Source organism: Triticum dicoccoides, chromosome 7B (assembly GCF_002162155.2).
Source record: "Triticum dicoccoides isolate Atlit2015 ecotype Zavitan chromosome 7B, WEW_v2.0, whole genome shotgun sequence".
Classification (NCBI taxonomy): Eukaryota; Viridiplantae; Streptophyta; class Magnoliopsida; order Poales; family Poaceae; genus Triticum; species Triticum dicoccoides.
Genome location: NC_041393.1, coordinates 757,755,965 through 757,764,723, shown reverse-complemented (window position 1 = coordinate 757,764,723; position 8,759 = coordinate 757,755,965).

Genomic DNA, 8,759 nt, shown 5'->3' with positions numbered 1-8,759 from the left:
TTGGAGGAGGCAAATGGCAGTCCGCATTGCACTCCCTCGCTGCCGGGAGGACAGCGCCCTGCTGACAGACGGATCTGTCCACCACGACTCCATAGCATCGGATCATCGCTCGGGACTTCTGCTGCCAGAACACCTCTTCTTCCCCATCACTGGTCGGGCAGACTATGAGTCTCACCGGGAACGGGCGAGCCGCCGTGGGAAGGCGAGGGTATGGGCCGTCGAGGGCCGTATCGCGGCGGAAATGGATGCGGCGGAGGATGTTGATGCAGCAGTGCGGGCGGCCACAAAGGAGGAAGCCATCCGCGCCTGCATTGTGAAGAAACAACAGCGAAGGAACACGCGCGCCCTCGCTCGAGAGCAGAATCGGGCGGTCTGTGCCATGGTCGGACTGCCACCGAAAGAGTAGAAGGCGGACAGTGAAGGTGAGGACAACTCGGTTAATGAGCAGATCCGGCTTGATCCATATTACATCTCCGACCGGTACTTTTGTGAGAAGCACGACAAGGGCGTCGGGAATGGCAAGGGCAGCCATGGATGAACTCCAGCATGGCCAGATATGCCAAAATTTGGTAGTCCGATGGCATGTATAGTTAGTACAGATGGAGTAGCCGGGCGATGTGTGTGCATCGACGTAGTTGCATGAGTTTGTATGGATTTGAGATATGATAATTGAGGTGTCCAGATGTGGATTACTTTATTTGAGGGATGCCCGGCCAGTGCCTGTAGATGCGCCTGGGTGCATTCATGCCATGGACGGACTGTCATCGAAGGAGGAGAAGGCAGACAATGACAGCAAGGACAAGTCCCGCGACGAGAAGATCTGGATCGATCCGTACTACGCCTTCGACCGGTACTTCCGCGAGAAGGACAACAAGGGCGTCGGCAATGGCAAGGGCAGCCCTGGATGAACTCCAGCATGGCCAGATATGCCAAAATTTGGTAGTCCGATGGCATGTATAATTAGTAGTGATGGATTAGACGGGCAATGTGTGTGCATCGACGTAGTTGCATGAGTTTGTATGGATTTGAGATATGATAATTGAGGTGTCCAGATGTGGATTAATTTATTTGAGGGATGCCCGGCGAGTGCCTGCAGATGCGCCTGGGTGCGTCCATGCCTTGGACGGACTGCCATCGAAGGAGGAGAAGGCAGACAATGACGGCAAGGACAAGTCCTGCCACGAGAAGATCTGGATCGATCCGTACTACGCCTTCGACCGGTACTTCCACGAGAAGGACAACAAGGTCACCGAGAAGGGCAAGGGCAGCCGTGGACGAACTCTATAATAGCCAAATATGCCAAATTTTGATAGTCCCACGGCATGTTTAGTTAGTGGTGATGTAGTAGCCGGGCGATGTGTGTGCATCAAAGTAGTTGCATGAGTTTGTATAGATTTGAGATATGATAATTGGGGTGTCCGGATATTGATTACATTATTTGAGGGGTGCCTGGCCAGTGCCAGCCGACGCGCCCGGGCGCGTCCGTGCCATAGACGTACTTCCGCCGAAGGAGGAGAAGGTGGACATTGACAGCAAGGACAACTCCGGTGACGAGCAGATCCAGATCGATCCGTACTGCGTCTTTGACCGGTACTTCTCCAGAAGGACGACAAGGATGCCGGGAAGGGCAAGGGTCGCCATGGATGAACTCCACCAAAGGCAAATATGCCAAATTTTGATAGTCCAATAGCATGTTTAGTTAGTAGTGATGGAGTAGCCGGGTGATGTGTGTGCATCGACGTAGTTGCATGAGTTAGTACGGATTTGAGATATGATAATTGAGGTGTCCAGACGTGGATTACTTTATTTGAGGGATGCCTGGCCAGTGCCTGCAGATGCGCCTGGGTGCGTCCATGCCATGGACAGACTGCCATCGAAGGAGGAGGCAGACAATGACGGCAAGGACAAGTCCTGCGACGAGCAGATCTGGGCCGATCCGTACTACGCCTTCGACCGATACTTCTGCGAGAAGGACGGCAAGGGCACCGAGAAGGGCAAGGGCAGCCGTGGACGAACTCTACAATAGCCAAATATGCCAAATTTTGGTAGTCCCATGGCATGTTTAGTTAGTAGTGATGTAGTAGCCGGGCGATGTGTGTCCATCAACGTAGTTGCATGAGTTTGTATGGATTTGAGATATGATAATTGGGGTGTCCGGATGTGGATTACATTATTTGAGGGGTGCCAGGCCAGTGCCCGTCGACGCGCTCGGGTGGATCCGTGCCATAGACGTACTTCTGCCGAAGGAGGAGAAGGCAGACATTGACGGCAAGGACAACTCCGGTGACAAGCAGATCCGGATCGATCCGTACTGCATCTTTGACCGGTACTTCTCCAGAAGGACGGCAAGGATGCCGGGAAGGGCAAGGGCCGCCATGGATGAACTCCACCATAGTCAAATATGTCAAATTTTGATAGTCCGATAGCATGTTTAGTTAGTAGAGGTGGAGTAGCCGGGCGATGTGTGTGCATCGACGTAGTTGCATGAGTTTGTACGGATTTGAGATATGATAATTGAGCTGTCCGAATTTGGATTGCATAATTTGAGGGGTGCCCACTGACGCACCCGAGCGCCAGGCGTTTGTGGGGCAGGATTTGGCAAATCCTGACTGTAGATACTCTAATGGTTGCATATATCAATATGGAGATTTAAGATTGCTAACAGGACCCGCCGTCCAGTAACAATAACAACAGACTATGACATGCAGTACCAATACGCCGTCCTTGAGGAGAGAAGGAGCGATCTGGATGATCATGAAGACATCAGTAACCGTGCTACTATGACGGGCTCAAGCTAGATTTCCACGAAATCTTGCACCCCATACATGAGTGACAAACATCCTCATGTTGTATATTTCTGTTGCCAGACGTGCCGAACAAGCCGTGTTAGCTGCTATGGGATGAGTGCAAGGAAGAATGCAATCTCAAGTGGCAATCCTACAATTCATCGGCAAGGATGAAGCAAAATGCATCATGTTATGAAACATGGAAATAAGAAACAAGAATAATGTAACCAGTTTTTTACGGAAACAATCATTTAAGGAAAACACACGTAGTAGTGTGATTTGACCCGAGTGAGGGCTTTTGGTGGCCGCGCTACAGGCAGGCCGTTATCTCAGTCGTCTACATGGGCTTTGGGATATGGAAACCGTCAGACGGCTGGCAGGCCTACTCCCGCAAATACGGTCCGGATACCACCTATCGCCAGCATAGGCGTATATGTTTGGCACATCATCGTCCTTCTGTTCGTCTGCTTATGTCGCCGCTGTGGCATGGACCAAATCCCCTCGCCCATGGCGTTCGTTCGAATCAGCACACGAGAGAGAATCTAATGCTGGCCCCTTACCCCCTGGCGATATCCTAACCCTCGTGTAAAAAGCCATAGCCACGGGACAGCTCTTCCTCTCGATCCCCTTTTCTCTTCCCTACGCGCACGGCGGCGCCGGTGCCATCCGGCGAGATGTCTATCAATGGTGTCGACTGCAACGGGTATGTATATTCGTGCCCCTCCTTTCTTCTTAGGGCATGGGATTCTTAGTCCCCGTCGCGGATTTGGGTACTTCTCGACTTAGATGGGTTGATTTGTACAACATCTTTGGCGGTCCATCGGCATGGAGTGGTTCCTTTCTCTCTCCCCTATCCCAAGCTTGGCGGCTGCAAATCTCCTCTTCGGCTCAAAGAAAAAGCTCGGCGGCTGCACATCTCCTCTCCGGCGCCATGTCTCCCGGTGGCGTCAAGCTCTACGGGTAGGTTTTCTTGTTCGGGCGTGTGTAGCTCTGCATCTGGTTTGTCGAGTTCCATTCCGTTTCTCTGACCAATCCACTTTCTCTAGGCCGCTGGTTGATTCGACGCAACCCATCGCTGTGGTGCCTTTGGTGGAGTGGCGGGCTTCGATGAGCATCGCGCATGGCCAGATTTGATGCGCCGCCGATGCAGCAGTGCCCAACTCCGGCTAGTTTTCATGGCAAATATTCTGCTGAAATCTGTCAGCATAAAAGTTCGAATTTGGTAGTTCTCCGTGTTTATGAGCCAAAAAACATTTTGTAAATTAGATGTGCGAGATCTGAATGTTAGGATATGTATGGAAGCTCATGGTGCATGTGTATTTGCATTGCATATGATGGTCGTTAAATCGGTTAGTGCAACCACGGTTTTGTTTCTTTTTAAATGCTATTGGTATAACTGGAGTAAATTACAAAAAACCACCACAATTGGGGACATTAATTCAAAAAACCACCATCATTCGGTTTTTTTCAAAAAACCACCAACATTGTGCTGACAATTTTTAAAAAACACTGATCGTACATATGAGCACTTGCTAACGCTAAAACTGACATACAGGTCCCACCATAAGTGATGATGTGGCAAACAAAACTAACGACGTTTGACCGACCGTCAAAATAGACATGGGACCCGCATGTCAGTGTGATATCTCACATATAATAAAAAAACACATCTCTGTGTCCTCCTGCTCTCGATCCATTGTGCACGCAGTGTGCACAGCTGCCGCCGCCCCAATCCGGATGGATCCCACGCCGGACCGCAGGTCGCCGCCGGCAAGCCAAGCCATCGCCACCCCGCCCTTATTTCTTCTCCATCTTCCCTTCTACCTTGTCGCCTGGTCTAAGCCGCGTCATGCGCGCTGCCGCGGGTCTCCTCTGGGCTGCCCGAGAGCATTGCCTCGCCGCCGATCATAGCCGGCGTAGCCGCCGCCGAAGAACCGCTGCCAGACTATGTCCCTTAGCTCCGCCTTTTCGCGCTGGTATCTATCGCCAACGGGTTCGAGCAAGGACGCCCGGAGATGTCCGAATCGAGCCTTTCTCCGCCGCTTGCACCGGCCGCTCCTCGCCTTCGATTCGCCGCCTCCAAGCCTGCCCCGAGCCCACTGAGCTTCGCTGCTGCATCGAAGTGAGCTCCTATCGATTTCCCTCCATCTCCCCTGCTCTATTTCACGCTGTAGCGCCATCCCCCGCGAGCTCCGAGCACGGCCGCCGCCATGGCCGACAAACTCAAGCAGTTCGTGCTCCCCTGCCGCCTGTGTAGTCCAGTAGCAAGCGGCGAATCCCCTTCATGTTCTTCTCCCGGCGACCACCTGCAGTCCGGCGCCACCCACCGTGGTCTACTCCCGACGCCCCCGTGCAATCCGGCGACGGCCGCTTCGCCACCCAGAGGCCGGCACAAGACCTCCTAGGCCTGTCCTCGATCCGTGTTTGGCTTGTGGCCGGGAGCCATGGCAGGCGGCCGAGCGTGGTGCTGTGTGGAGCAGAAGCCGGCGGTACTGGGAGGCTCGTCAGCCGGCGGCCTGCCTGGCCGGAGCCGCGAGCCCCCGTGCGTGTACGGAGCCGCGAGAGCGCGTCGACAAAAGTCGCGAGGAGACGGGGTTGACCAGTTGCGCCGTCTCTCCTCCACCACGTGGACCTGTCATTGGGGCCCACTTGTCAGGTTTTCAATTAAATGGTTTTAATCGAGCTATCAGCGTTTTTTGAAAAGTATCAGCACAATCTTGGTGGTTTTTTAAAAAAAAATCGAATGGTGGCGGTTTTGTGAATTAGGGTCCCCAATTGTGGTGGGTTTTTGCAATTTACTCGTATAACTGATTGCATTTTTGGTTGTCATGTGCTTTGGACACATGTGCCATGTTGCCGAGCTCGGCGTCACCAAGGCTGCTGATTTGATGTGTGCTCTGAAGCTACCAATGGATGGTCAAGAAAACTATTCAGATCAACCGCTCGTGTCTTGCAACGTGCTGCTGTTTACCAAACAGAAATCTTGGTTTTTGCACGAGCTGCTGAAAGTTTCTTCCTGGTAAATTGTGAAATGTATCAATAGTTTTGGACTGAAATCTGCCATCATATAGATACGCATCTGATAAGTTCACTGTCAGCGATCCATTTGACTCACTAGGGCGCATGTTTGTAAATACTGTAATGTAATTTTACCGTTTGTGAACCATATCAAATTGCTAAGGTGGGTGATGGGTATTCCAATTATGCATTGTTCCTAGTTCTGTACGTAGAACATGATGTGTGTATTAGTAAAAATCAGCACATGTTGTGTGTTATCTTAAGTTATTTTGTCAAAATGTGCCGATTTTCAATTTAATTCTAGAGATAATGGTTTGTGTTGTCTCATCAGGGTGAGAATGGGAAAAGCATATATAGAGAATTTGGAGAGGGAGGCCTGACCGAAAAAGTGCTCGCAAGCTAACTGCAAGCTGGTTGGTAAAGAGGGCTTGAGTGGGTAATTAAAAAGATGACTTAGCTGTCAATGTAAGGCAGTTGATATTTCAGTCATTTTCGAGTTCGATTCAGTTGTGGTCTGCATGTTAATCTGTGCAAAATCAAATACATGTGATATATTCTGCATATGGTGATGGTGTGTTGGAGTTAGGAGGTGACCAAGGGTCCAAAAAATTTCATGGCACAAAAGTGTGACTATGCTTTCGATTGAAAAATGTTGTGCCAGCGATTGGTAATCACAAACAGGTTATGGAAATGGATAAGCAATATGCATAGTCATCTGTGGAAGTTAATACTGAGTTTCAACTAACATTAGATATTTGTTAGTAAACACTACTCCCTCTGTTATAAAAATATAAGAGCGTATATAGATCACGAAAGTAGTGAGCTAAATGCTCTTATATTTCTTTACAGAGGGAGTACCAGTTAACTATTTTGCTATCATTACATACACTCTGATGTGTAAGCCCTTGTCCTGTTTACTCTGTAATCCAATATTGTAATCGGGAGAGCGGTTAATTTTATTTGCCAGTACTCATGGCACAGTCGGCGCGCGAGTGGAGCAAAGAACTTGTGCCAGGCATACTGGTCAGTTATGTACACGTGTTCATGAAACCTTGTAAATATGTTAATGCATGGCTGTTTATACAGGTTAAAATAAGTTAACAGCATTGGCATTAATTTATCAAACTCGAGCCTACAGGTCATGGTTCATCCACGTGCACATTCAAACTTCTTGTAGACTAACGAGTGTAGGATGTCAAATAGATAAAATCGATTTCCAGATTAAACATAGAAGTTTTCACCCTAACGGGCAGAACTTGAGGAGTTTTATTTGTGCAGCCGCAAAAAATGAATTAATCTGGATGTGCTTAATCAAGGGTGGCTAATGAAGAACAAATCCTAACAGTCAGCTGGCCGGCATTGCTCCACGATTCCTCTAGTCGAACTTGTGGCCAGCCACGGAATCCGGTCACGTACAGGTCTGCGTACAGCTCGACGCGGTGTGAGTACATGTGAGACCAAGTGGTGGAAGTCTAGATTCGTTTGCATGTGGTGGGACCTACCTGGCTGCCACCAAAGTGAAGTCGCATACGTGAAGCGCTAATGCAAATCGGCCATTATAGATGAACATGGCGTAATTAGTCAAGACTAATATTGCTGGATCTATTGCATTCACCATTAGGACGCACATGTGGCTAAGCTGTTCCAAATTTCTAGCGTGTAAAACAGATAAAACTCAAGTCCAAGTTTAGTTGTACTGGCTTTTAAACACAAACGGCAGGGTAACCGTGCTGCATTTGCTAGTCAAAACGGACATACAAATTAACATCACACAAAATAAACTTGCTTAGTTCGTGGAGAGCTAATGGTGAACGAACATGCGTGTTCACTGGTCGCGAGTGCTCCACGTCCGCCCTTGACCAGCTAGCGGTCTCCGCTGGCCAACGATCCTCCACGACATGCACGCACAGGTCTACAGCTCGCACAACAGTGCGTACATGTCAGGGGCACGTCTGAGTCTAGATGTCAGGGGCCTCTCTGGTTCTACACGGGCGCTCTCCTCTGGCCACCAATCGACCACGACGTGCATGCACGGGTCGTACAAGTCTGCACGCGCATGGGGCATCAGTACTAAAAAGCCCAACGCTGTGCGTACATGTCAGTTGAGTGTAAGAGCCCTAGGTGCTTTTGCATGTGGGTGGGCCAGAGCTGGTTGAATACAAGCTGAAAATAAATGGAATACAGGCGGTATACACTGACAGCGGAAATCCCAATGCTGACCAGACGGCAGGGATAGCGGCCTGCCTGTAGCGCGGCCACCAAATGCATTTTTTCGATTTGACCCCTGCTATCAAAGGTTTGACTCAGTTGGTTTCCCTCATGTTTGATTCCTGGCTCCGCCACTATCATGGATGGAAATCGTGGGCTCTTAATAGTCACTCGCAATCAATGGTCGATGTTTGTCAACAGACAATATATTTATCAATAAACCAGCTGTAAAAGTTTGTCATTTTGTTGTTTTTATCTATACGATCCTCTATCACCGTTATATATCACTACTAGAGAAAAACTTATACACAGAATCTTAACAATAGCGCTGGGTAAAATGAGGCGTTGCTGCTACTTAGTAGTAGCGTGTATCACTAAGATGCGCTATTGCTATCCTTTTAGCAGCAGCGCGTTTTAGCGAAATGCGCTGCTGCTAAGTTTGAACTGGGGCATAAAGGCTAGCCCCACTTAGTAGTAGCGCGTATACAGATACCGCGCTACTGCTATGCTCCGTAGTAGTAGCGCTTTTCTTCGACACGCGCTACTACTAACCCTATTATCGCCCCCGTGCGACCGACCCCCTCACTCTCCCTCTCACTTACTCTCTCCCCCGCGCCCCCGTCGTCCGCCGCCGCCGCTGTTCCCCGACGACCGCCGTCGCCCGCAGCCGCCGTTCCTCCTCCACTGAGGTAGACCTCCTCCTCCCTCCTCCCCTCCTTCCTACTTCTTCGTTCGTCCCCTCCTCCC